At 38.8% G+C, this 26,325-nt stretch overlaps 1 long non-coding RNA gene across 2 annotated transcripts; it reads left to right on the plus strand.

Annotated features, from left to right (window-relative positions):
• The first annotated feature begins 4,132 nt into the window (after nucleotides 1-4,132).
• Nucleotides 4,133-25,992, plus strand: LOC103886955. Of its 2 annotated transcripts, none has more exons than XR_001905706.3 (4): nucleotides 4,133-6,385; nucleotides 8,498-8,659; nucleotides 9,935-12,653; nucleotides 25,455-25,992. It is a non-coding gene; the product is annotated as an uncharacterized LOC103886955 (long non-coding RNA). The 2 variants fall into 2 exon arrangements; XR_001905707.3 differs by having other exon boundaries at nucleotides 8,583-8,659.
• Nucleotides 25,993-26,325: the final 333 nt, after the last annotated feature.

Raw genomic sequence — 26,325 nt, forward strand, 5'->3', positions numbered from 1 at the left:
AGAGAATGCACCCTGAAGGTAGGCTTATAGACGGCCCCTTTTTAAGGCGTCCCGTCTTTTCTAGTCGAAGCCGAAGGGATGAAATAAGCTCTGGTCTCCTATAGTGCTCCCAGGCTTATCAGGTGGACAGAAATTCCCACCTAATAAATTTTGGTCAGACAAGTTATCTGCTCTCAAACCCTGTTTCCTGATAAGATGTTATCAATGACAATGCGTGCCCGAAACTTCATTAGCAATTTTAATTTCACCTCATCTGGTGGTCCTGTGATCTCGCCCTGCCTCCATTTGCTTTGTGATATTTTATTACCTTGTGAAGTATGTGATCTCTGTGACCCACACCCTATTCGTGCACTCCCTCCCCTTTTGAAAATCACTAATAAAACCTTGCTGGTTTTACGGCTCGGGGAACATCATGGATCCTGCCGACATGTGATGTCTCCCCCGGACACCCAGCTTTAAATTTCTCTCTCGTGCTCTTTCCCTTTATTTCTCAACCCAGTCGAGACACTTGGGAAATAGAAAAGAACCCATGTTAAACATTGGGAGCGGGTTCTCCCGATACCATACAAAGTTTTAGATCATTTTCTTGCCAGTGTCATAAGTTAGGTCTTTACAGCTAGATAAAGAGATGGCCCAGTCATGGTCATTCAGCAGTCATACCTCAAAAATGTGTAACATGAAGTCCACTCAGATAGGAGCAAACCTTCCTAAGGAATCTTCTAGGGGTGCTGAACCCACTTCCAGTGGTTGCAGTACTCATTGCACCCACTCTTAGTATCAGAACCTTGGCTGTAAGTCACTTGTGGTGTTTCAGCAAAAGAAACTTAACAGAGTAGACAGACAACCTACAAAATAGGAGAAAATATTTGCAAACTATGCATCTGACAAATGTCTAATATCCAGGATCTGTATGGAACTTAAACAAATTTTCGAGCAAAAAGTAAACAACACCATTAAATAATAAGCAATGGCCATGAACACTTCTCAAAAAAAGACATACATGTGGCCAAAAAGCATATGAATAAATGTTCACTATTATTAATCACTAGAGAAATGGTAATCAAAACCACAATGGGATACCATCTCACATCAATTAGAATGGCCATTACTAAAAAGTCAAAAAGTAACGGATACTGGCAAGGTTGTAGAGAAAAGAGAGGGAGGAGTGTAAATTAGTTCAGCCATTGTAGAAATAAGTGTTGTGATTCCTCAAATAACTCAAAACAGAATTACCATTCAACCTAGCAATCTCATTATTGGGTATATATCCAAAGGAATATAAATTGTTCTGCCACAAAGACACATGCATGCATATATTCATTGCAGCACTATTCACAAATAGCAAAGACAGGAACTCAATCTGAATACCCATCAATGGTAGACTTGATAAATAAAATGTGGTATATGTGCACCATGAAATACTATATAGCCATGAAAAAGAATGAGATAATGTTCTTTGCAACCACATGGATGGAGCTGGAGGCCATTATCCTGAGGGAACTAACGCAGGAACAGAAAACCAAAATACGTCATGTTCTCACTTATAAGCGAGAGCTAAACAATAAGAACACATGGACGCAAAGAAGGGAAAGCAGACACCAGTACCTACTTAGGGTAGAGGGTTGCAGAAGGGAGAGGATCAGAAAAAATACCTATTGGGTACTATGCTTATTATCTGGGTGACTAAATAATCTGTACACCAAAGTTCCATGACACACAGTTTACCCATATGACAAATCTGCACGTGTACCCTTGAACCTAAAATAAAAGTTAAAATAAAATTGTGGTGTTTCTAGCCTCAGTGTACTTCAGTAAGTGTAGGATCCCTGTCCCCTGACCCCCAGTACATAAGAGACTTCATAACAACTATAAAAAATTGATAAATTGAGACTGGTGGAAGCCATAAAATGGAAAGATAAATATATTTGAGTAAGTTGATACCAATTATATTAAACACTTACATGAAAGCTTTGAAATTAACTTCCAGTTTCTCTGTCTAGCAACTATGGAGCCCTTAGCCAAGAATACTTAAGGAATAGTCTCTGTTCTGATCTCTCCTCCTTTGAATGTTTTTATTCTTCGGGTGCCTTGGTTCTGATGACACTCTTCTTGAGTTATATGATGTTCTTGACTCTTGCAGGGCTGTTGAAATAATCAAATCTTTATTAAGTACAAATGCTTATTTATCTTTTTGCAGATTTTGAATTTTCGCATCAATATAATTTCTGCCAATAGTATATCCAAAGCGGTTGCTTTCCTTAATCCTCGTTGCTAAATATTTATAACTCATTAGCCTTTCTGTTTTTACAGCCCACGAACCCTCTGCATCTCTTGGATTGGACTACAGCCTTTGTGGTATGCCCTTGGTTAAGACTGCATAGGGGATGGAAGGAAAGTATGGAGTGGTTGGGAGTAAGATAGGTGTTACATTTTACTCCTTTTGACTGGAAGAATAACTTTCATATGGGGTTTAAACTGAAAAAAGACTGGTGCAGTGGGTCACGCCTGTAATCCCAGCACTTTGGGAGGCCGAGGTTGGTGGATCACTCGAGGTCAGGAGTTCGAGACCAGCCTGGCCAACATGGTGAAACCCAGTCTCTAGTAAAAATACAAAAAATAGCCAGGCGTAGTGGGGGGCCCCTGTAATCCAGCTACTTGGGAAGCTGAGGCAGAGAGAATAGATTGAACCCAGGAGGTGGAGTTTGCAGTGTGCCGAGATCATGCCTCTGTACTCCAGCCTGGGTGACAGAGTGAGACTCCATCTAAAAAAATAATAATAATAAATTGAAAAAAAAATTCTTCCCTTGGACAGAAATTTTACCCTTTCTTTATGGCAACATTTAACAGTCTTTGGCTGCAGCCTTTCAGGAATTTCTCTGATTCACCATTTTGTGCTCACAAATCATATGGGAAACAAAAACTTGCATAATACATTTCCACAGTATTGGGGTAAGAGGGGATTAATAAATTATACCTCCTCACCACTTAGGTTTTGAACTGTTGAGAGAGACATGGGTCAGTCAAATGAAGGTCAAAACTTTAACAATATTCCTGATAGAGCTGATGGAGAATGGACCGTAGAATGAGAGCCAAATAATAACTCTCTGCTGCCAGTAGGAACTTTGGAATAGCCCAGTAGCTGGAAGATTTGAGTGTACAGCAGACAGACTAACCTAGGCCAATCACTGTGACCCATTTACCAGGTAATTAATTCAACCACCACAGAGAGCAAGAAGCCACGAGAAATACTTCCTCATGGAAAGCAAAGGATAAGTTATGTAAGACGTATATTTTATAAGGGAGTTTTAAAGACAGTAATTTAAAAAATGGCTAGGTACAGTGACTCACACCTGTAATCCCAGAACTTTGGGCAGCCAAGGCAGGAGGATCACTTGAGACCAGGAGTTTGAGACCACCCTGGACAGCAGAGTGAGACCCCATCTCTGCAAAATACATTTTAAAAAAAGAAAATAACAATGACTAACACTAACTGTGTCTAACAATGACTTCTAAACTGTAGAAAAATAGTTTCTTCCCTCAAAGGTAATAAATGTCAAACACAATAAGGAATTTTAAAAATTCAAGAAAGTTAATATTTATTTTTCCATCTGTGAATGAAGATGATGATTAATTACATGCGTATCTTGTGTTGACTCCACTAAAAGCCTGTTTAATTTTTTAAAAGGTACCGTTAGGAGGGTTAAGGTTTTCTAACATTGTCACACACTAGTTCTTCTTCCATCTGTCCTCCAGTTTGCATAGTGGTAGAGTTAAAGCTGGATGCATGGCCACCCAGCTAGAAATACAATTGTTATTTTTACTTGCAACTAGAAGTAGCCACATGAATAAGTTCTCTCCAGCGGAATGGTAACATAAGAGTGATGTGTGCAACTCTAACTTCATTTATTTGTTTTTTGGGGTTTTTTTTTGAGACACAGTTTCACTCTGTTGCCCAGACTGGAGTGCGGTGGCACAATCACAGCTCATTGCCTCCTCATCCTTCCAGGCTCAAGCAATTCTCCCACCTCAGCCTCCCAAATAGCTAGGACTACAGGTGCATGCTACTGTACCCAGTTATTTTTTGTATGTTTTGTAGAGGCGGGTTTTTGCCATGTTTCCTAGGCTGGTCTTGAACACCCGGGCTCAAGTGATCCTCCCACTCGGCCTCCCAAAGTGCTGGGGTTATAGGCGTGAGCTGCTGTGCCCAGCCAAACTTTACTTGTTTAAAATGAGATGAGTTGTTGTTCCCCACTTTCATTCCCCCTCTGAGTTGAAATGCCAACATGGCAGAGACCCAAGGCACCAGGGACCCTTTGTGACCTAACAGAGCAGAGCCACTCTAACCGCTTAGCCTGGCCAGACTGTGAGATGAGAAATAAACTCCTACCTTATTTAGGCCACTATATGTTTAGTGTCTTTTTTTCTGTTTGTTTTCGTATCAGCTTAACATATTATTTAACACAAATATGTATGCCCCATTTAAAAGGTATTTTAAAAAATATTCAATAGAAAGATATCTATACAATTAGCAACTGTGGTGGATTAGATAATGGACCCCAAATGATATGCCTACTCAGAACCTGTGAATGTGAATTTATTTGGAAGTATAGTCTTTGCAGATACAATGAAGGTAAGGATCGCCAGATGATATCATCTGGGATTAACCAGGTGAACCCTAAATCCAATGGCACATGTCTTCGTAAGAGACAGAAAAGAAAAACAGAAGAGAAGAAAACCACATGAAGGCAGAGGCAGAGATGGAAGTGAGGCATCTGAAGCCTAGGGACACCTGGTGTCTGCAGGAGCTGGAAAAGGCAAGGAAGGATTCTCCCCTAGAGCTTTTATAGAGAGCATAGCCCAGCTGACAATTTGGTTTTAGACTTCTGGCCTCCAAAGTGTGAGAAAATAAGTTTCTGTTGTTTTTAAGCCACATACATAGTTTGTGGTGATGTCTTATGGCAGCTCCAGGAAACTAGAACAGCTACCTAATAAAATTTGATCGTGAAGATGGAGAAACTGGACATGGAGAAATAAAAAGAATAATTTCTTGTATTGTTGTGAAATGCTGAGAGAAGCACAGAGCACTATTTACATTAGTTTTATATACTGGCTCATTCATTCATGACTTTTTTTTTAAATGATCTGAAATGCCTCAACTGCTGAAAGGTGCAGGGCATATAAAATGAACCACAGGTCATATATAAAATGAACCACAGGGAAGATCCACCTGCAGATCCTCCAATGGCAGGCATAAGTACCACTACTGAGGGAGCATCCAGTGGGTGGCCACCAAGTGCCCAAAGGTGTGCCTAGGCGTGGAGCTGAGAAACCTCTTTAGCCCCAAGTTCTCTGCATGGGAATGGGGATAGTGGGTACTCTAGGTTCCTGGAGATCTGCCTAGGTATGGGGTGGACAGGGCCCCTCTGCACCCAGATCTCTGCACAGGAAAGGTAGATCAGCTCAGGTAGCTGAACTAGGTGAGCTGTTGTTCCAAATACTTGAAGATCTGCCTGGACGTGAAGCAGAGAGGGTCCCTCTGCACCCAGATCTTTGCCCAGGAAGGGTGGGGTGGCTCAGGTTGTCAGTCCAGGTGAGCAGATGCTTTGAATGCCTGGAGATATGCTGTGCATGGAGTGGAGAGGGCCTGACTGCACCACAATCTATATATAGGCATAGTGGAGCAGCTCAGGCTGCTGATCCAGGTGAGGGGTGCTCTGAATACCTGGAGAGACCTGCCTGTGTATGGAGCAGAGAGGGACCTGCTACACCATGTTTATGTCCCATGCTACACCACGTCCATGTCCATGAAGGGTCAGGCAGCTTAGGCTGCTGGTCCAGGCAGGTGGGTGCTCTGAGTGCCTGGATTTCTGCCTAGGAGTGGAATATAGAAGACCTTGCTGCACCATGATCACTGGGGAGCAGGCTGGGGCACCCAGCAAGGACACACGCAGACTGATTCCAGGTCACCAAGCTGGCCCTAGCTGCAAGTCTTGCCACCCAGGAGAAACTCTAGCTGTAGCAGCTCTCTCCTGCCCCACCTTTGTGATAGGAGAGAGCACAATTCCAGTGCCTACTGCTGAGGCACTTCCTGAATTGTGGCTATGTAATTCCCTACCCCACTCCAGGGCAGGTGCTCCAATCTCTTGGCAGAGACTAAAATGCTTCCACAGCCAGGCTACCAGGTTGACAAAGAATGGCTGACTTTGTACGCATCTGGATTAAAAATGGCATCCTGCTTTAGGTCCCGGGTCTGGGAAAATGCCTGCAGCTTTTCCTGGTGTCTTTCCCTCACAGTGTCTCCAAGCCTTTCCCCAAGTTAATTCAGAGCTTGGGATAAACAAAGTGCTCTCCATTGGCCTGGGTTTCTTGGATCCCCAGTGGAAAGGTGAGTCACAGAGGAAGGCTTTCTGCCTCTTTCACATACTGGGGCTTCACTCACTTTTAGTAGCCAGATGCTATCACAGGAGCTGTTTGCCCACATTCTCCTCCCTGGGATCTGGGGTGTCTTTCACAATTCCAGTGTATTCCCATTTTTCTTCCTGAATTGAAGTTCACAGAATTGATCTTTAGGCACTATCTTGTTATTTCTAAGTTGCTGAGGCATGCTAAAAGCCTCTGATCTTGGAGGGCAAAATCTGCTTTCTAACTTTCTATAATAAAATCTAATAGATATTTATGTTCGTTTATTTGCAATTTAAAGTGTCAACATTATCCTACAAATGTAAATAGGTGGAAGGAGATAGCTGTGGGGTCTCTAATGCCTGTCCTCCAGGGAAGACAGCTGGGTTTACAGTTGTCTTCCCCAGGATCAGTTAGAGAATCTGGAGAATCCCATTAATCCCTTTTAAGGAATCCTTATATCTAGGTGGGGATACCTGTGTAGGGCAAAGGTAGTGTTGAAGAGTCTTCTTGCATCTTACCAATGCATGACGCACATAAGCACCAAGGAGCCAGCGTTGTGCATATTTTACTTAATCCAAATTCATTGTAAATGAGAAATATTTAAAATGATATTTAGAAACTATTGTCCAATGGAAGAGAAAAATCAAATGGGATCACTGACATACTCAATTTTACCTTAAGTTAAAAAGAAAAGGTGATAAAATTATATTTTTGTTTAAGTACTTAGGTATCTACTATGATTTTAGAATGCCACATGGTGGTTATCAATTTATTAGACAGAGGCTTGAAATGTATTTGTATACATTTGCAGATGCATATAATTTTAATGAATTATCTTTTTGTCGTGAAATTCTATGTGTAGCTTATCTCAGCAGTATTGCTTTTTGATAATATATTATTTGATAAATCTTTGGAAAAGTTAACATGAAATCCATTGTTGTTCTAGTCAAGCATCCAGAAAGCACTTTATTTTAAGCATGATTCAGGTGGTAGAAAGAATAAAATCAGTTTTGTGTTGGTGTTGCTGCTTTTTCACTGTGAAAAAGATTTTTGTTGCGTTAAAGCCATTTTGCTTCTCGAAGTGAATCTTCTTTTGTGTATTTACAGTAAGGTTTCTTATGGGCATTTTCAAATAAAATACATAAGTGGAGACATATTAAACCAGTAATTCTGCTTTCCAGGTGTTCAGTTTCAACTTCTAAACACAAAGAAAAATGTCAAATAGGACGTAGAATAAAGTTGCACTAGGTTTTTAAGACTTACAACATTCACTTATGGAACTACTCATATTTTAAGACAAATAGAAAAATGTTCCTCCTGGTGAAATGTTTGCTATTATATGATACATAGTTAAATCAATGAGAAATAAGGGCAAAAATAGACAAATACTAAACAAAAGCTTCGTTGTGCAAATATACTCAGAAAACCCTTGAAAAACATACCTCCTAGTTGTAAATATTACAGCTGAGTTTACACAAAATGTCTATTAAAGCCAGTGGGAGTCATGCATTCATACATTTCTGGCTAGTATAAGAGTGTTTAATAATCACTAAAGCCTTATATAAAGGTCTATATGATTCCTTGTCTTAATTATTTTAAGTAGCAGTTCCTGTTTCAATGTCCAACTTTTCTGCTGATTTAATGTTTTGAAACACCAATTTCTAAAAATAAGGGGATAATCACTATTTCAGTTGTAAATTAGTAGGTATCACATTTGCTTTTGTAAACTTGATTTGCAATTGTTGTTTAAGCATTTACATATTAGCATAACAACACATAACCTCGTATTATGTTTTGCTAATGACTATGTAGACATTTTATCTGTGATAGGGCTAATGCCTGTCATGGATCAACCCACTAGTAACTTGTGCTTATTTAAATCTAGTTTTAGCCTAATGGTTTGCTTCTCTCACTTTGAGGGGCTGTTAAAGAGCAAAAATAATTTAGAAGTTAAAAATTTTGTATTACTTTTCGGAAATAGAAAAAAACATGTTATAAAGAATAAACTAAAGCAGTTTGAGCACAACAGATTTGATGAAGGCCATCTGCATTTGCTGCCTCCATAATCTGCCTTCTTTAACCTATTTATCTGCAGATGCTGTAGAAGAACCTCTTCTTGCAAAATCATTCATTCGTGCCTTGAGACAGTATGACTCAAGCTGACTTTTTTTTTTCCCAAGGAGTTTTTAAGTAAGTAAATGAATACACCAGTCAGGAGATGGAAGAGAAGTCCAGCCTGGAGATGCAAATATAGAAGGTACCAGTATTTTAGTAGTTGGTAAAACCAAGGCAGTGTATGAGATTATCTAGGAAAAAGATTATCTATCAGTTTTCTAAAGCCCACGCCTTTTTTGAATAAACAGAACACCTTTTCCCCACCCCATCGTCATTGAGAATCTTAGCCTTAACATCCACCTAGTTCCAGCTTTGTTTTTGTGTTCTACATTATAAAACCAACATTTTTGGCTGCATTTTCAAATTACTATAACATTTAATATGCCTTTTCAGACTATATATATGATACCCCTGATGAATAAGAAGAGCAGCCAGCTGAGCATGGGAACTCTACAAAAGGAACAGCTGTGACTGACCTAGTCATCTCACAGGGTGGCTAAGAGCAGCAAACCATATAGCTACCATATAGGTCTTTGGGACTCAGTATATAAAAGCCAGAATTTACACAATACTCTTGCTAAAAACAGATAATATCTATTTTTAAGAATGTGTGCAAAAGGAAATTTTTATGTTAGCACTTGCTTTTGGAAAGTCTAGCATGGTATATTACAGCAATTAGTAGTTCTATTCATTGCAAAATTTCAACCACATAGCTGCGAAGTAACTCAGGGTAGATATATTTTGTTACCAGCGTTCAAACCATTCTCTTCTCTCTTAATATTTAATAGTTCTCTAATTCTAAATTTAGCAAGTCAAATGGAACAGCTCATGAACAGTGTAGGTAGTAGTATGGGTATCCTTTGTTCATTGTGGGCAGTGTTGGGTTCACTGTCAAGATTTTGTTGAAATCCATGGACTGGTTTATAAATATATAATTGCTCTGTATATTATGCTGTTTACAGTGAATGTCAAGTCCTTTACTGACACCAATATCAGTAAAATATATTCTGCAAACAAAAACAGTATTTTTTACTTTTAAATCAATAGTTCATGTGTACATTGTTTAGAAATTTCAGGGAGATTGGGTTACTATTTAATATGTTTTATCAGAGTACTAAGAGTATCTCGAAACTTGTCTTAACTAAGTCTTCTCCCCAATACCTCTGAGAGGTGTATTCTCACAAAGCAAATGATTCAAAGGAGAAAATAACCAAGCAACAACATAATAAATAAATAAATAAATAAAAATAAAAACTTTATTAGTTAGGAATTTAGCTTCAAGCCACTCTACAAAGCTCTAGTAAGCTTGGCTGAGTACATGAAAGGCTTCTTTTTCCTGGCTCATTAGGCCTGAACAGCCTCAAGCAAAGGCAGGCTCTTAGGATGCTCTCTCTTCACTTTTTTTTTCTTTTCTTAGATTCCAGTGGGCACTAATGGAAACGGAGAGAAAGACAAACAAGAGGACCCTGTTAGCTCCCTGTGTACTGCAGAAGTGGTGTAGGCTGTGCTCCGAACTTAGAGAGAAGGAAAAGAGGACAACCCCTCTATCCCCGGATTCCTTCCCAGCCCTGTTCTGCCAGTCAGCTGATTGGAAACAAGAGAGAAGGGAGGCCTGTGGTGACCTCTTGACACCAGGGGAAAACCTGACCCTAGAAAAATCAGCTGGATCAATATCATGTGATCTTACCAAGGCAAGTGACCCTACTCCCTGAACTGGTGGAAAGGGTGTGAATGTCAACTAGAGTTCTATACTTTAAAAACAACCAAAATATTGCAAATTTTGAGTATCTTTCCTAAAGAAAGCAACATATTGTAATCTTGTTTTCTGTTAGATAAATCTCTGTTAAAAAGAAGCTTTGTTGAGACTCTCAAGTCTCTAAAAAATAACTCAGCCATCTTTTGATTCCTTGGGGACCCATGAAAAAGTCTGAGCACACACGCATTCTTTACAATGAGTCTCTGGCATGAAACCAGAGCCCTAGTGAGTGAGGCTGAGTCATGGCATTCCGCAAAGCCTCCTTTTGTGCCACTGGCCTAAAGCCTAGATGAAAAGAAAGCAAAGAGGCTCCTTTGACTCCTCTGCCCTAGGCCTACGCCCTAATTGTTGCTTTCAGAGTCTTGTAACTTCAGCAGTAAGAAGGGGGAAAGTCAACTTTAAGAAAAAAAGTGCCAAGGGTAAAAGATCAGTTCTCCTTCATAACGTTGAACTGATCTTACCTGTGTTACCCAGTTGTGAGTCATTGGTGTGCATGTGTGAGTGAGTGTGTGTGTTGGGGGGAAAGGGAGCATTTGAATATGAAAACTATGTGAAAAGGCACACTCTATAAGAGGCAAAGAACAGCAAATCCCACAGAATGCTAAAGGTGCCAAAGGTAGAGCTGTTTACTTGTCTGCAAATCTCTTGGAAACCTTCAGTCAACAGGTGACTGGGTCAGCTTCTAAATTGTATCTTCCCTTGGCTCTCTGGCCTTCTCCCACTGAGATATTCATCATGTTGTATTATTCTTCAACAGCCATCGTTTTCCTAGACTGGAAGCTCCCCGAGAGCCAAGATATGTCTGTCTTGTTCTCCAGCACTTACTAGGCACTGAATAGATTTTGTTTTTCCTGTTCAATGGCATTTAATCTACACTTGACTATAACCTTTATTCAGAACACTATTGGGGAAGATATTTAGGGGAGGGCTTCTTCATGTCTCCTAAAGCATACAGTCTTTAACCAAGATTAACTCTGGAAGTATTATAATTTAAATAACTGATTAAGTTAGGAAAACTAAACTCATACGCACACACACAGACACAATTTTAATTTGTTAGCCACTCAGACTAGGTTTTGTGTGTCCATAGCCCCATGAACCATCCTCTTTTTGTATGCTCACTTGTAATTTCATTATGAAAATTTTTGTTTCAGCTAGGTTGTAAACCACAGGAGTACAGTAGACTGTGTCTTTTTTGTTTACTGCTGGATTCCTTGGGCCTAACACCTGGCCTAGCATATATTAGATATTCAATAGGTATTCACCGAATAAATGAATGAAATACTCAGCAATCCCTTTTTACAGACAAATCAGTAATCTCTTTTTGTCAGTTGCTCATTTGATCACCTCCAGGTTTTCATTCAAAGACCATTAGAGGTCTAATGTGTATGCTAACTATTGTAGTTACGGCAGCTATTCATGATCAGTTATGTCTATGCTTCAATAACTCTTATATTTCATTAGAAAGACAAGGAAAAAGAAATTGTTACATTACTATATCAGAAATTAATTTTACAAGATATCTGAAACTCAACTCTGAAATACATCTAATTTTTTGACATTATAAAATGGTGCATACATCTCTATATACAATATATGATACATCTATATAAATCTGGACAGTATAATATAGTTTTTACTGCATCAAAACTTTTCAATAAAGTTACATATAAGTAAAAGTTTAAACTATAGGCCAAATTTATTTTTGTATTTACACATGGTCACAAATAACTCTTGGTGCACAATGGTATTTCTATTCTAGACAATCCCCACAGTTCCACTTATGTAAGGTACCTTATAAAAAAGATCTTTTCAGTATTTAATCTAAATACAGATATCAAAACTGATTCTTCATTTTTTGAATTACTGAATTTTCAACAGATGATACCTTATGTTTAATCAAAAGAGATAAATAGGACTGGAAAAGTCAATTATAAAAGTAGTTGTTGCTTGCTAGTCTTACAGAAATTTTTATATTCCTTTAAAGTGGAAACTTGAGACAGCAGAAGATAGTGATAAATTCTTACTTACAATGTGTGTGCTTTTTTTAAAAAAAAAACCACAAATTTATGTATCATTTTTATGGTAGATGCCTTTTAATTAACATTGTCAAATTTTAAGGCACTCAGTATTAAAAGGAATCCAGAAAGATGTTGATTCTGAGAAAAAAAAATGATAATTTAAATACAATATTTCTATTTAATCCCAGAAAGTTCAACTTTGCTCAATTCATAAACATTTAAACATGATTTATTTCCATAATAGGAACAGCTATGCGGAGGAGGAATGACAAGTAGAAGAGGGGAAAAGGGAAAATATAAACAAAAATAAATAGTACATTTCACACAGAAGCAGAGGAACAGAAAGTGAAATCTGAGATGTGAGTAAAGTACTCTTGTTACACCATGTTAACCACTCAGACTGTAACATTCAGCATGTGACACAATTTCCTGAGACTTTTGAAGTGGTAATACTAATTATATGATTAAGTATAGTATTCTTAACCTTGACCCCGGAAGCTCCAGGAGCTTTCATTCATTATTTATTCATGGAGCTCAGACTATACTACTCTGGAGGTCCAGAGATGACTATTTGCCTTTGAGGGATATACAACCAATTAGAGAAGACAGACAAATAATCAGAGGATGCTAATATAGTTTCATATGTATTATAATACTGGAAATGCTATTTTTTGTGGCAAAACATGCTAAGAAAAGAGTCTCAGGATTTCATGTGTCGGATGTTAAAGTGGCATTGTACAGCTATATTTTTAAAACTGGCATTAGTTGCACTTAAAATAAGCATTTCATAGCAATAATATTCAATATTATTTTATAGTTCCCTATATAATAAGTGAATACTATTTTAATCATATATTATTTCGAGTCAGTGTGCAACTTTTTCCCACAGCTAATATGGGACCATCTAATTTCATAATTGATATATTAGAGCAAATTCAGCAGAGTGGGAAGGAATGAATTTGACATTTAATTCCTTGCTTCAGAATATAGTAAAATGGTAACACCTTTGAAGTGGCTCCCAACTTTTTCTGAGTTTGGGGTTCTGTGAATATATTTGGTTCTGTGAGAGTTGCAACAGTGTTGCTGGAGGGAACTATAGCACTAAATACCATTTTGACACCTTTGTTTATATGGGTGATCATAGTGACAGCTTTTGATATAAAATCAGGAAAAGCTCTGGATACTTCAAAGGAATCACTCCACCATTTAAATTAGTATTTCCACTGAGCAAGGATTCTATGCAAAGGCTACTCCAAGTAGTGTCATGAGGAGGATGCAATAAAGAGAGGTCCTATTGCCTAATTTGTTTCATTAAGTATACATTAGGATTACCCACTCAAAAACACTAACCACAGTTTGGGCAGACATCCTCTCCCTCCTCTGAAGAAGTTTAAGACTGAACTGAAAGGTAATTCTACCAGAACTCTGAAGACAGTGTTGTGTAAAATATTCCCAGTGAAAATAAATTAGTGGAGAAAAAAATCTTAAAGAGAGGGCAAAATGTACGCAGCAGAAATTACCGAGAGTAGAGATACATTAGAAGGAACAGAGATACAGCAGGAAGGGTTGGTGAAGGGATTAGCTTGAGACCAAAAGAAACTGAAAGGTGAAGAACTGCGGATTTTAGAAATGCACTGATAACCAGTGTGGCTTGATTTCAGTCACATATTTGATTTCTTCATTCTTACCCTTAGGAGTATGCCTAAGAACATGTTGCACTGTCTCTGCTCCTTCACCCAAACCATCTCAAGAGAGGTGGAACCAATGATATATGTAGTAAATTTGATTAGAATAAGAGTATCCTTGGCTGAGTTTCAGCCATCGTTCCTTTTAGGAACATTATTTCCTGCAGAGAGCAAATGTTCTATTGCTCCTCCAAGGACAAGCTCTTTATTCCATATAAGAAGACTTGTTTGGGTCCAATGCTGCCCTGAACTTGGTTAAATCTTCTGTATTCTGAGATTTGGCATTATCAAATTCCTGTGGCTAACAGACATAAAGCTATATTCTCCAACCTGGTCTCTATTATTAATAAAAATGTTATGCTAGTTTCTGTCTGTTATTCTTTTGTTTCTCAATGAGATCAGTATTGGATGGGAGAAAGGACTGTTATCTCACGTGCCAATTAATTATTTACTCATCAAGTATAGCATTCATTACATGAGTGTGGCAGACTGCTAGTAGGCCCCCCAAATCTGCCTTTCCATTCTTAATAATACAAGGATATCCAGCTAGAGACCGTATTTCCAGTTCCCCTGGCACAAAATGTGACCATAGAGCTTAGTATCACCATGGAAAATGATCAGAAGCAATGAGTGCAACTTCTACCTCACTTGCTTCAAAGGAAGTTACTTTCTCTTGTCTTCTGTGAACTAGACCTTAGGAATGGCTTCAAGTTAATTTGACTATTCAGAGGAGGACTGAGTCCCAGGGGTTAGTAGAACAGCATTGTGGAGGGAATCTGAGTTGCTGAATGTCCTTGGAGAGTAGACTTGGCCCACTATGCTTCCCTGCACTGTTACATATAAGTGAAATAAACATTTGTCTCATTTCCATTGTGTAGTTGGGGCTCTTTCTTAAAGAAGCTTAGTGTTTACTCTAAAACCCAGGATCAAGTTGATTTGGCCTTAAATAATCACTATTATAAGATGTAGAGAGGTAGATTGAATTTATCATATGAATATCATTAGCTACAAATTAGCCCTATGGGGTATAGCTACTATTACTTCTTAGAGAAATGAGTGGCATAATTTTAATATAAATAATATAACAACCATTAGTACATTATTAATACATCCCAAGAATGGGACAAGAAGCTCCTTGGTTATGCTTGTATCTGTAAGAAAGGTAGCTTAAGTAAACATAGGCTTGCTCTAATTCTTTTGAACCAGTTAATTTTCAGTTACATCAAGAAAGTTTAATTGATAAAATCCTTCAGGGCTTTCAGGTAGAGAGGACAGCAAGCATAAAGGTTCTAAGCCAGGAATGAACTTGGCATGTGTGAGAGTCAAAAAGAGCAGTGTACCTGGTACATGATGGATAAAGAAGAGTTGTAAGGAATGAATTTAGGCAGATTGGCAGGGACCAGATCAGACAAGTCCTTGAAAACCAGGATAAGAAATTTGGATTTTATTCTAGGCATGATGGGAAGCCATTGGAAAACTTTAAGCAACTAGATGGCATTAGCAGGCCTCTTCTTCTTTTTTTTTTTTTTTTTTTTGTTTTTTTTTAAAAAGCACCCTATCAAAAATGGACACACACACACACACAAAAGGCAGGAAAACTGGTTAGTGTAGTAACTTAGGCAACAGAGGACGGTGACTTGGGTAATGGTTCAGCCCTTTGGGAACACTAAACAATAATATATCAAAGATTTTATTTCATCTGGCACTCATTAGGCAGAACATTCCTTCATTCCCAAGCTCCAGTACTGCTCCTGGCTGCTTCTTCCAACATGCCTTTGTTGTCAAAGAGTGAATGTCTTGGCTCAGCTCAGCAACCCCAAACAGAGGCCTGGAGTGCAGCTGCTTGCTTATGGGAATATGGTCCACAAAATGGATGTCTAGATTGCAGTTAATCAAATCAAACACCAGCTAGCACTTTTTGTTTGGTGCTTCCAAAGCAAGTTACTGCCAAGTCCAGTCATCATTCTAAACCATTTTTAAAAGAGGCTTCTGCAGCTGCCTGGCTCTGGTGAGGCTTCTAATGGTAAGGCTATAGACAGATCACAGATGGGAAAGCTTCTGATATTATTTCATCCAATGTGCTGAAAAAAGAAGAAAATAACAAAATTGGCAAGTGATAGGTGTAGAAATGAGGTACCAGGAAATTGAGGCAGATCATGATCCAAAGAGTATACTTAGAATGGACAGTAGATGCTTGTGTTTTCCTTGAAAATGTAGCCTGTCTGGAAAGGTGAGACATATCAAAGTTGGGACTTTCAGGTAATAGGTGGATTCAAACATTTTCTGATTAACAATTGATTGAGTTTATCTAAGAGTTGGAATCATTAGAAGAGTGTCTGGGTTAAATAAGGGGTTATGGAGGCCGAGGTTTTTGTTATGCAGATGAACCCTCCAGGTAGCAGGCTTCAGAGAGAATAAATTGTAAATATTTCTTTTTTTTTTTTCTTTTTTTTTTTTTGAGAGGGAGTCTTGCTCTGTCGCCCAGGCTGGAGTGCGGTGGCGCGATCTCTGCTCACTGCAAGCTCCGCCTCCCGGGTTCACGCCATTCCCCTGCCTCAGCCTCCCCGAGTAGCTGGGACTACAGGCGCCCGCCACCTCCCCCGGCTAATTTTCTGTATTTTTTAGTAGAGACGGGGTTTCACCGAGTTAGCCAGGATGGTCTCGATTTCCTGACCTCGTGATCCGCCCGTCTCGGCCTCCCAAAGTGCTGGGATTACAGGCTTGAGCCACCGCGCCCGGCCAATAAGGTACTAGACTTTTAGTTAATTCTCTCCTGGACAGGAAAAAGACCTGGAGAGAGAACGGGATTCTCTAGAGAATGTAGATTTTTTCCACAACAGACAGCTTTGCAAGACCATTTCAAAATATCTCAAAGAAATATATTTTGTGGTAAAATACTTTGATTTCTTTCAGGGCCTGCTGTCTGTCATACTGGTATTTTATTGTTACAAATAGCCTGTTTTGTCAGTCTTAATGTTGCTGTTGCAATGTTAATCCTGGTCAGCTGTGCCTGAATTCCAACGAAAGGAAGATATAATGAGGCATGTCCAACCATCTATACCCATTGTGGCCTGAAATAGAGTTTCAGGTTTACTTTTGATTATCCTTGACTGAGAGGAGAGATCCATTCAATTTGTTGCAGGGCTTAGAATTTTATTTTTGCTTTACAAAGGTACAGAGATTTCCCATATACCCCCATCCTTAAATATGCATAGCCTGTTCATTATCAATATCCCACACCAGACTGGTACATTTGTTACCATCAATGAACATACATTGACACATCATCATAACCCAAACTTCACAGTCTAGGTTAGGGTTCATTCTTGGGTTTGCACAAATATATAATATCATGTATCTATCACTATAATATGATTTTCACTGCCCTAAAAAGCCTCTGTGCTCTGCTTGTTCCTCTATCCCTTCCCCTAGCATCTGGCAACCACTGATCTTTTTTCTGTCTTCATAGTTTTGTTGGAATCATACCATAGCCTTTCCAGATTGGCTTATTTCACTTAGTGACATGCATTTCAGTTTCCTCCATGTCTTTTCATGAGTTGATAACTCATTTCTTTTTAGTGCTGAATAATATTCCATTGTCTGGATGTACCACAGTTTATTTATTCATTACCTTACTAGAACATATTGCTAGGTTATATGGTAAGAGTAATTGACATGTAATTTTGTTGGATGGCTAGTACATAGCCTGCTGCAGTATACTACAACAAATTATCAAAAAATGAATAGTTAGGTGTATCCACTAAGGGTACAACAAGAAGGTATATTCATGCATAACAAGAGGAGAAAGTTAGGATAGATATAAAGCATGGAAGGATATGGAATCTCCTCCATGAAAAACAAAGGGAAGAGAGAAGAACAGGCAGTTACCTCCTGGGTTTTATTCTTAAGCTTTGAATCATCTACATGAGATTGATTCTAAATGTCTTCCTCACCTGTACAGTTTGAGTGATGGGCCAGGTTTTCTTTATCTGAATAACCACTGTGAGATGGCAGTAGGGGCTCCATGTGGCAAGGTGGCCCAATAGAGAGAAGGCAAAGTGCAGGGGAAGGAAAGTAGCTTTATATTGAAGGAAAGGCAAGAATGAAAAATGTCTTGGCCAACCTCAAATGGACCCTCAATTAAAGTGTGTTCCAGCATTTGTCTTTTATAAATAATATGTTTAAATAAGCACAGCACTTTGGAGAAGGTATCAGCTAAAGCGTACTTACTTAAACCTAGGCAGAGCTGGCTCCAAGAACAGCTTATTTCCTTTATCGGAGTTTGTTGTTATTAACACAGTTGAGGAGTTGGGCAATTATTGCTTATTTTATTTATTTTATGCAAAAGTGCTTCTTTTGCTTGACTCATCTCATTAACTTAATTATCTACCAGTTAAGTATCTTTCAAATGGAAACATGTTTATGCTGAGTATTTTTTTTGTTGTTATTGAGACAGAGTTTCGCTCTTTTTGCCCAGGCTGGAGTGCAATGGCATGATCTCGGCTCACCACAACCTCCGCCTCCTGGGTTCAAGCAATTCTCCTGCTTCAGCCTCCTGAGTAGCTGGGATTACAGGCATGCGCCACCATGCCTGGCTAATTTTGTATTTTTAGTACAGACGGGGTTTCTCCATGTTGGTCAGGCTGGTCTTGAACTCCCAACCTCAGGTGATCCACCCGCCTCGGCCTCCCAAAGTGCTGGGATTACAGGAGTGAGCCACCGCGCCAGGCCTATGCTGAGTATTTTTAAATGGATAATGTAGTGTGTCAGGAGATGGGTTTGGTAAAAGTAGAAAAAAAAAAGTTGAGGCTCAGCCTTTCATGAGAATGCAAAGAATCACATTTTTTTTCCCTCCAGTTTCTGATTTTGTTAAAAAGCAGGAAAGAAGTTTCAGTCAAATTTGAATCAAACTTAGAAGAACTCTGTCTAGACACAGTATATTAGTCCATTCTCACACTGCTATAAAGTGTAGCAGTACGAGCCGCAGACAAGAACCCCTCAGACACCGAGTTGTGGGAGGAAAGGGCTTTGTTCAGCTGGGGGCACTGGCAAAGTCACGTCTCCAAAAACCAAGCTCCCTGAGTGAGCAATTCCTATCCCTTTTAAGGGCTTACAATTCTAAGGGGGTCTGCGTGAGAGGGTTGTGATCGATTGAGCAAGCAGCGGGTACATGACTGGAGGCTGCATGCACCGGTAATCAGAATGGAACAGAACAGGACAGGAATTTTCACAGTGCTTTTCCATACAATGTCTGGAATCTACAGATAACATAACCAGTTAGGTCAGGGGTCGATCTTTAACTACAAGGCCTGGAATGCAGCACTGGGCTGTTTGACTGCTGATTTCATTTCTGTCTTTTCTTTAACTCCTACTTTTTCTTTGAGGCAGAAATTGGGCATAAGACAATATGAGGGATGGTCTCCTTCCTTAAAAGAACTACCCAAGTTCTTTATATGACTCACAGTTCTTCAGGCTATACAGGAAGCATGGCTGGGAGGCCTCGGGAAACTTACAATCATGGTGAGCCAGGAATATAGGGTCTAGAGGCAGGGAACATAAGGCTGATTCACACTTCAGCGACGACAGGAAATATCCTCTCTACAGGATGTAGGCTAAGTAAATGACTTTGTAACTTTACTTTATCCTCCTCATTTACATAGGGTGTACCCCAAGTAACCAACAGAATCCTCTGGAGGGTATTTAAACTCCCGCAAAATCAGTAATGGATCCCTTAAGCCCCTATACTTGGGCCTGCTCCCACGCTGTGGAGTGTACTTTCATTTTCAATAAATCCCTTCCTTCCTTGCTTGCTTTGTGTGTGCGTTTTGTCCAATTTTTTCCTTTCTGCCCCATAGTTTACTGTCTAATGGCAAAGTGGAATAGTGTTGCATGTATCCAGGTTTTTACCGTTGTTCTAGCAGGGAGCCTGGTTAATGTGTGATGCTCTCCTTTGGTATTGTTTGGTCCCAGTGCTCTTTGGAGGCTGGGGAGGCTTGACCTTTAAAAATCAAACTGCCATGGCGACTGCTTTACCCGAAATTTTGGTTCACAACCTTCATTGGATTATCTACTGGGGCAAAGTAAAACCAGCAAGCCTGTATTGCTATCTCATGGTTAAGGTTCCAAGCTATTGGATCTTTGTTTATGTGTGTGTATGCATGTCTAGATGTGTTTATTTGTATGTACCTTATTGTTATATGTTGTGTCTACCAAAATTGGCTTATAAGTAAAAGAGTGCTCATAAGTAAAAAATTCTAAGCAATTTTCAAGTTCACGTGACTTAAAGTATAACTTTACTAAACAAGCTAGCTTTACAATTATTGGTGGAATAAAAATAGAAATATCTTCAGAATTGCCAGCATACATTTTGTCTAAATTTTATGTTTGTCTTTGCTAGATATTTTAAAATGTCAGTGTTAATTCAAGCTGGGAGCTGCTTGGGGTGAGCCTGCCTCCCATTCTATTGAAAGTCTCACTGAGATAAATGCATATCTGATTCCTTCCTTTGGAAAGGCTAATCAGAAACTCAGAAGAATGCCACCATTTGTCTCCCACCTACCTGTGATCTGAAAGCTCCCAAATCCCCTCCTCGCTTCGAGTTTTCCCACCTTTCGGGATCAAACCAATGTCCATTTTACATATGTTGATTGACGTCTCATGTCTCCCTTGTTAAAAGTAAAAAATCGGGTACAGTGAATGGGATAAATGTTTTATGTAAACTTTTTGTGTAAATTAAAATCTTTAAGTTATTTTTGATGCTCATTTAATATCTAGATCATTTCCAATTAAAAAGGGTTATGATATGGGGAAATATGTTTCTAAAATTGTGGAGTTGTTCTTATCCATAAATGCCCATATCTGATAGTTCAGGATTTCTTGCTTTTTAGGGTTACACTAAAGTTTTAGGTTGCTGAGGATAAAATTCTACTTAACACATAATTCTGTATACAAAATGTGCCAGAAAGGATTGTTATTAGTGGAAAAAAAATTTTTGTCTAATTCAGAAGTTATCTAAAAGTTAGTTCAAATTACGTATTTCAAAAAGTTATTTATGAAACAATGTAGTAAGGAATCATTAAGTAAGGGAGGAAAATGTGGAAAAGTTTAAATAATAAAATATTCTTTAAAACCTGATAGAGAATTGGAGACACTTGGCTAATTAACATTTTCATAAAGCTCTTAGTCTTGATTAAAGTAAAGTAAGAAGCTTTGTAAATAAATGCATTGACAGTTTGGCAATTCTTTTTTTTTTTTTTTTTTGAATATAGGTAAGCATGAAGCAGGATTTAGTGTGGAGCCAAATTTCACATACATGCTTGCATTGCTTCACACTATGTTTACTGTTTTGCATGGATAGTGCTGGCACTGGAGTACTTACTGATCATGTACCTAAAGTGGACTTCTTGATTGCACAGAACATATAATAATATTGTTGAACTTAAAGATATTAAATTGTATATCAGGAATAAAATATTCATTATGTTGGTTTTCTGGGGCCCTAGGTAACACTGTAGCCTCCAGGTAAAATTAAGTAGGAAAATTTAGGGTTGGTTTCCTGTTTGTTTTTACTTCTAGTTTTCACTCATTTGTTCTTTATTCTCCTCTGGCTTTGCTTGTATATGCATTTACATATAACCATGATGTTTTTTAGATCCTAGTGGAAGACTTTTATTTGGTTCTGTGAATACTTATTTTGTTTCCTATGCCTTTCTAGCAAGTCATCATTCATTCCATTTATCTGGAATTCCTAGGCTACCTTTGTCAGGCCTGCAGAAATTGATAGAGCACACCAGCCTTTTTTTTTTTTTTTTTTTTTTTGAGACAGAATCTCACTCTGTCACCCAGGCTGGAGTGCAGTGATGTGATCTTGGCTCACTGCAAACTCCATCTCCAGGTTCAAGCAATTCTCCTGCCTCAGCCTCCTGAGAAGCTGGGATTACAGGTGCCCACCATCAAACCCAGATAATTTTTTTGTATTTTTAGTAGAGATGGGGTTTCACCATGTTGGTCAGGCTGGCCTCAAACTCCTGACCTCAAGTGATCCACCCACCCTGGCCTCCCAAAGTGCTGGGATTACAGGCGTGAGGCACTGCACCTGGCCCATACCAGCCTTTTAACCTTAAACTAACTTTTTGGGTTTTAGGTTTCTTGATACTTTAGGCCTGTTGAGTATACTCTTATAAATAGAATTTGAGTCATATTTCTCTCTCTGCCTAATTTCTCCAAAATGTGTAAACCCTTTGTAAATATTCTTAATTCATGGCAATGTGTTTGTTTGCATACAGTCAAGCAGGGTCACTAGGGCCGCTTGGAGAGAGAGAACCCAGAAACCTGGCATGCTGGCAAAAGGGTAGAATTTCTTACCAGTCAGTCTCTGGCCTCTTTCTGTGCAAACTGGTTAAATATAAAGTAAAAGTTACTGTTTATTACCTCTGTAAAGTTTTAAGTTAATTTGTTTAATAATAAAAAAAATCAAATACTTTATCAGAAAAGTGAAAAACATAATGACTTTTATTTAGTTCATGTGACGTGAGTAATCTTTGGGAAATTAAGACAGTTTTAAAGATTACTGGTAAAGTACAAATGTCTTCGAAATGTAAACATGTGGTCTAAATTATGTTCAAATATTAGGTTTGCTAAATGCTTTAAGGACATAAGCTGCTTCTTTGGCTTTTGAAAATTGTTTAACTTACCTGCTTTCCAGCTAGGTAAGACCTGGGGACACGTGGAGCTGGCAACACCTGCAGCTATGCTGGAAATTGTCAAACCTTATCAGAACATAACTTACCAGGTTTTGTTAGAATTTGCCATTAAAACATGCAAATTAGACTACTAGAAACAGTTTTACATACAAGGTGTGTAAGAACAGAACATAGGTTTTTTTGTAAGAGGTTATAAAAGGGTTTTACTTCTTTAAAATTTCTTAGTCATCATTTTGGCAAAATAAATAATTTATGGCAATCTGGAATTCCAAAATCAAACTTCAGTTTTAAAATTGTCTTTCCTGGCCAGGTACGGTGGCTCACGCCTGTAATCCCAGCACTTTGGGAGACTGAGACAGGTGGATCACCTGAAAATTACCTGAGGTCAGCAGTTCATGACCAGCCTGGCCAACATGGTGAAACCCTGTCTCTACTAAAAATTCAAAAAATTAGCCAGGAGTGGTGGCAGGCAACTGCAATCCCAGCTACTTGGGAGGCTGAGGCAGGAGAATGCTTGAACCCAGAAGGCGGAGACTGCTGTAAGCCGAGATCATTGCACTCCAGCCTGGGCAACAAGAGCAAAACTCCGTCAAAAAAAAAAAAAAAAAATTGTCTTTCCTAATGCCTGGCTTTGTGGATGGATCAGAGGGCCCCTGAAAACATCCAGAAAGGAAGTAAACAGGGTTATTTGACATTTTTCGGTACATGGGATTGCCAAAATGATGTTCAATCTTCTTTAGGTTATGTTTTTGTGAATAATACTAATATATGTTCCAAAATTATATGGGATTTCTAAAATTCTAATGTCTAAGTATATGCTATGTATTATAATTATGGTTATTATGTTAAGTTATTGTAAACCACAGAAATAACCAAATTTCCTTGTTAGTGCTATGCACCTAATTTGGAAAAACAATTGGTATCCAAGAGGATATAAGTCTAATGTTAATTAAACATGGACTCATGGAGAACCAGGATGGCTACCTTGTCCTTCCTGAGTCCTTAAAGCTTTAATTATCAAAAGTTCTGCATTCCATGACTCCTCATCGAAAAGATAAAATAATCCAAATTGAATACATTAGTGTAGTGACTTACAAATTACTAAAATAGTTTATAACAGTGTTTGATCCCATATTCTTGGAAAAACAATTAAAGCTTCAGGTACATTTGGTCACCTGGTTGGCCAATTAAAAATTTTATAAAGGGATTTCATTCCATTGTTATTTTCAATGCATATGTTCTGGTTGTATAAAAGCTTTGCTATGCAAGAGGGCTGATATTATAACAGTAGATTATTATGCTACAGTGTATTTTCACCAGGTAAAGAAAGCTTTTTGTGGTTTGGATCTTCTGGAAACATCAAAGAAAAACTGTCCTTGCCATCCACATGACAACAAAATTTCAGGACCATGAGCTTTGAGTTCATAATCTCATAACTGAGAAAGGTACCTCCATGCTCTTGAAACCGTACCCCCATTGGAACCCTTAAGGTAAAATTAACCAGGGAAATTTTTCCCAAGAAGAAGATGGCATCCTCGATGTGAACAGCTTTTCCCAAGTTCACAAATTAATACTTCTACCATCATGAAACTCTTATCTTTGAATATTTTCTCTTGCTTATGCCTCTATGAACAATAGAAGTGAAAAGGGGGTCTTTTATGTGCACTTATGGGGTGTACTTTGATTTGTAAAGGAGTTTGCAACCAGCCTTATATATGGATAAACTTATACTTTGATAAATAAAAGATGAAGGCCCAATATAGGTAAGAAACTTTAAAGGTACATATGTTGCATCATAATCAGTCAAAAACAAAACATTAGTTAACTCCTCTTGACCCACATCATGGGTTAAGAAGAGCATTGCCAGGAGGCCTTTGCTCTTCTAGAAGGGCGTCATTTGTTAGGGCCTTTTTCCATGTTTTAAAGTAAAAGAAATAATGATTCCCTCATGATAGGCTTTATAGCAAATTCTACTGTAAAGGCTATAGTTACACAACAGAATTTAAATTCTCGCGTGAAAGTTATGTTAGGATTGGCTGAACAAAGAAGTATCTGTGCAGCTGCTGGCACTTGTGGCCTATGGAGAAATACATCAAATGAAGATTATAGAAATTCGATTGTAGCGGATTAATGAAGAAACTGCTTAGTTAAGTCATTTCTTGATCTATTTGATTTTAGGAGATTTGGTTTATGAATACCTTGGGTAAGGAGCATACTCCAAACTCTTTGGTATTATCCTCCCAATAGTCATAATAATAGTCTCCCTGGTGCACTGTATTCTCTCAAAGGTTTTAAATGCTTGCATGCAGCCATCTCTAGAATGTCATATGGTCTCTCTTCAACTGGAATGACAGGACCTGAAAGAAATGTGCAAACATGAGGACACTGTAACCTATGAATGGTGTGCTGAGATGGGAAACCAAAAATGATGGTAACTGAGAGCGGCACTAAGGCCCTAAGTTTTGGTCACAATCTCATCTGAGTGAGAACCTAACCAAAAGGGGAAATTTTTTAAACAAAATTATGGGAGGCCATTATTTTGGACTGAGCTCATGCACTAGGCCGCAACAGAACAAACCAAACTAAAATGGAGTCGTTTGTGCTAAGACTTTAAGGAAACACATAGATCCCAGAACACACCACAAATCGGGTTTCATTTTTCTTCTGCAAATCTCTATAATAAATATTCCTGACACCATACGTATCCACCCCCTGAAGTTCCCATTAAATCTTTTAACCAAGTTCATTTTTTTTTTTTTTTTTTTTGGCCTAGAGACCATCAAGCTTCAGACCATCATGCAACAAGGGCTCCAGCCAGTTCCAGATGAAGACACCACCCCGGGCCATCAAGGAGCTTCCCTGCCTCCACTAGACAGAGCAGAGTGAGAGTTCCGTGATCCCCAATAGGTAGGGGCTACGCCCTAAGCCAGCATGAAGCAATTACAGAAAAAAAGACCATTGGTTCCTCTGCCTCCCAATGGGGATCACATCTTTCAGTGGGGAGATGAGGCAGAAAAATAAGGTCTGGAGGCAGGGAATTCAAGCCCGATTCACACGTCAGCTATGACAGAAACTATCCTCTCCATAGGGTGTAGGCCAAGTAAATGACTTTGTAACTTTACTCCTCATTTTCTTAGGGTGCACCCCAAGAAACCAATGGAATCCTCTAGAGGGTATTTAAATTCCCCAAAATTCTGTAATGGGGCCCTTGAGCCCTTATGCTCAGGCCCACTCCCACACTGTGGAGTGTACTTTCATTTTCAATAAATCCCTCATTTCTTCCTTGCTTTGTTTGTGCATTTTGTCCAATTCTTTGTTCAAGACGCCAAGAACCTGGACACCCTCCACCATGGCAGACCAGGAGAGAGAAAAGAGAGTGAGGGGAGAAGTGCCACACACTTTCAAACAACTAGATCTCCTGAGAACTCACCCACTATTATGAAAACAGCAAGGGGGAAGTCCGCCCCCATGATTCAGTGACCTCCTACCAGACCTCTCCTCCAATACATGAGGATTATGATTCGAGATGAGACGCGGGTGGGACAGAGACAGAGCCAAACTATATCACACAGTAATCTCAACAAAAGCTTCCAAAAGTTACTTCTGAACATCAGAGATGTAGGATATAGGATTCTCTCTCTGTC

This window comes from Papio anubis, chromosome 8 (genome assembly GCF_008728515.1).
Source record: "Papio anubis isolate 15944 chromosome 8, Panubis1.0, whole genome shotgun sequence".
In the NCBI taxonomy this organism is placed as follows: domain Eukaryota; kingdom Metazoa; phylum Chordata; class Mammalia; order Primates; family Cercopithecidae; genus Papio; species Papio anubis.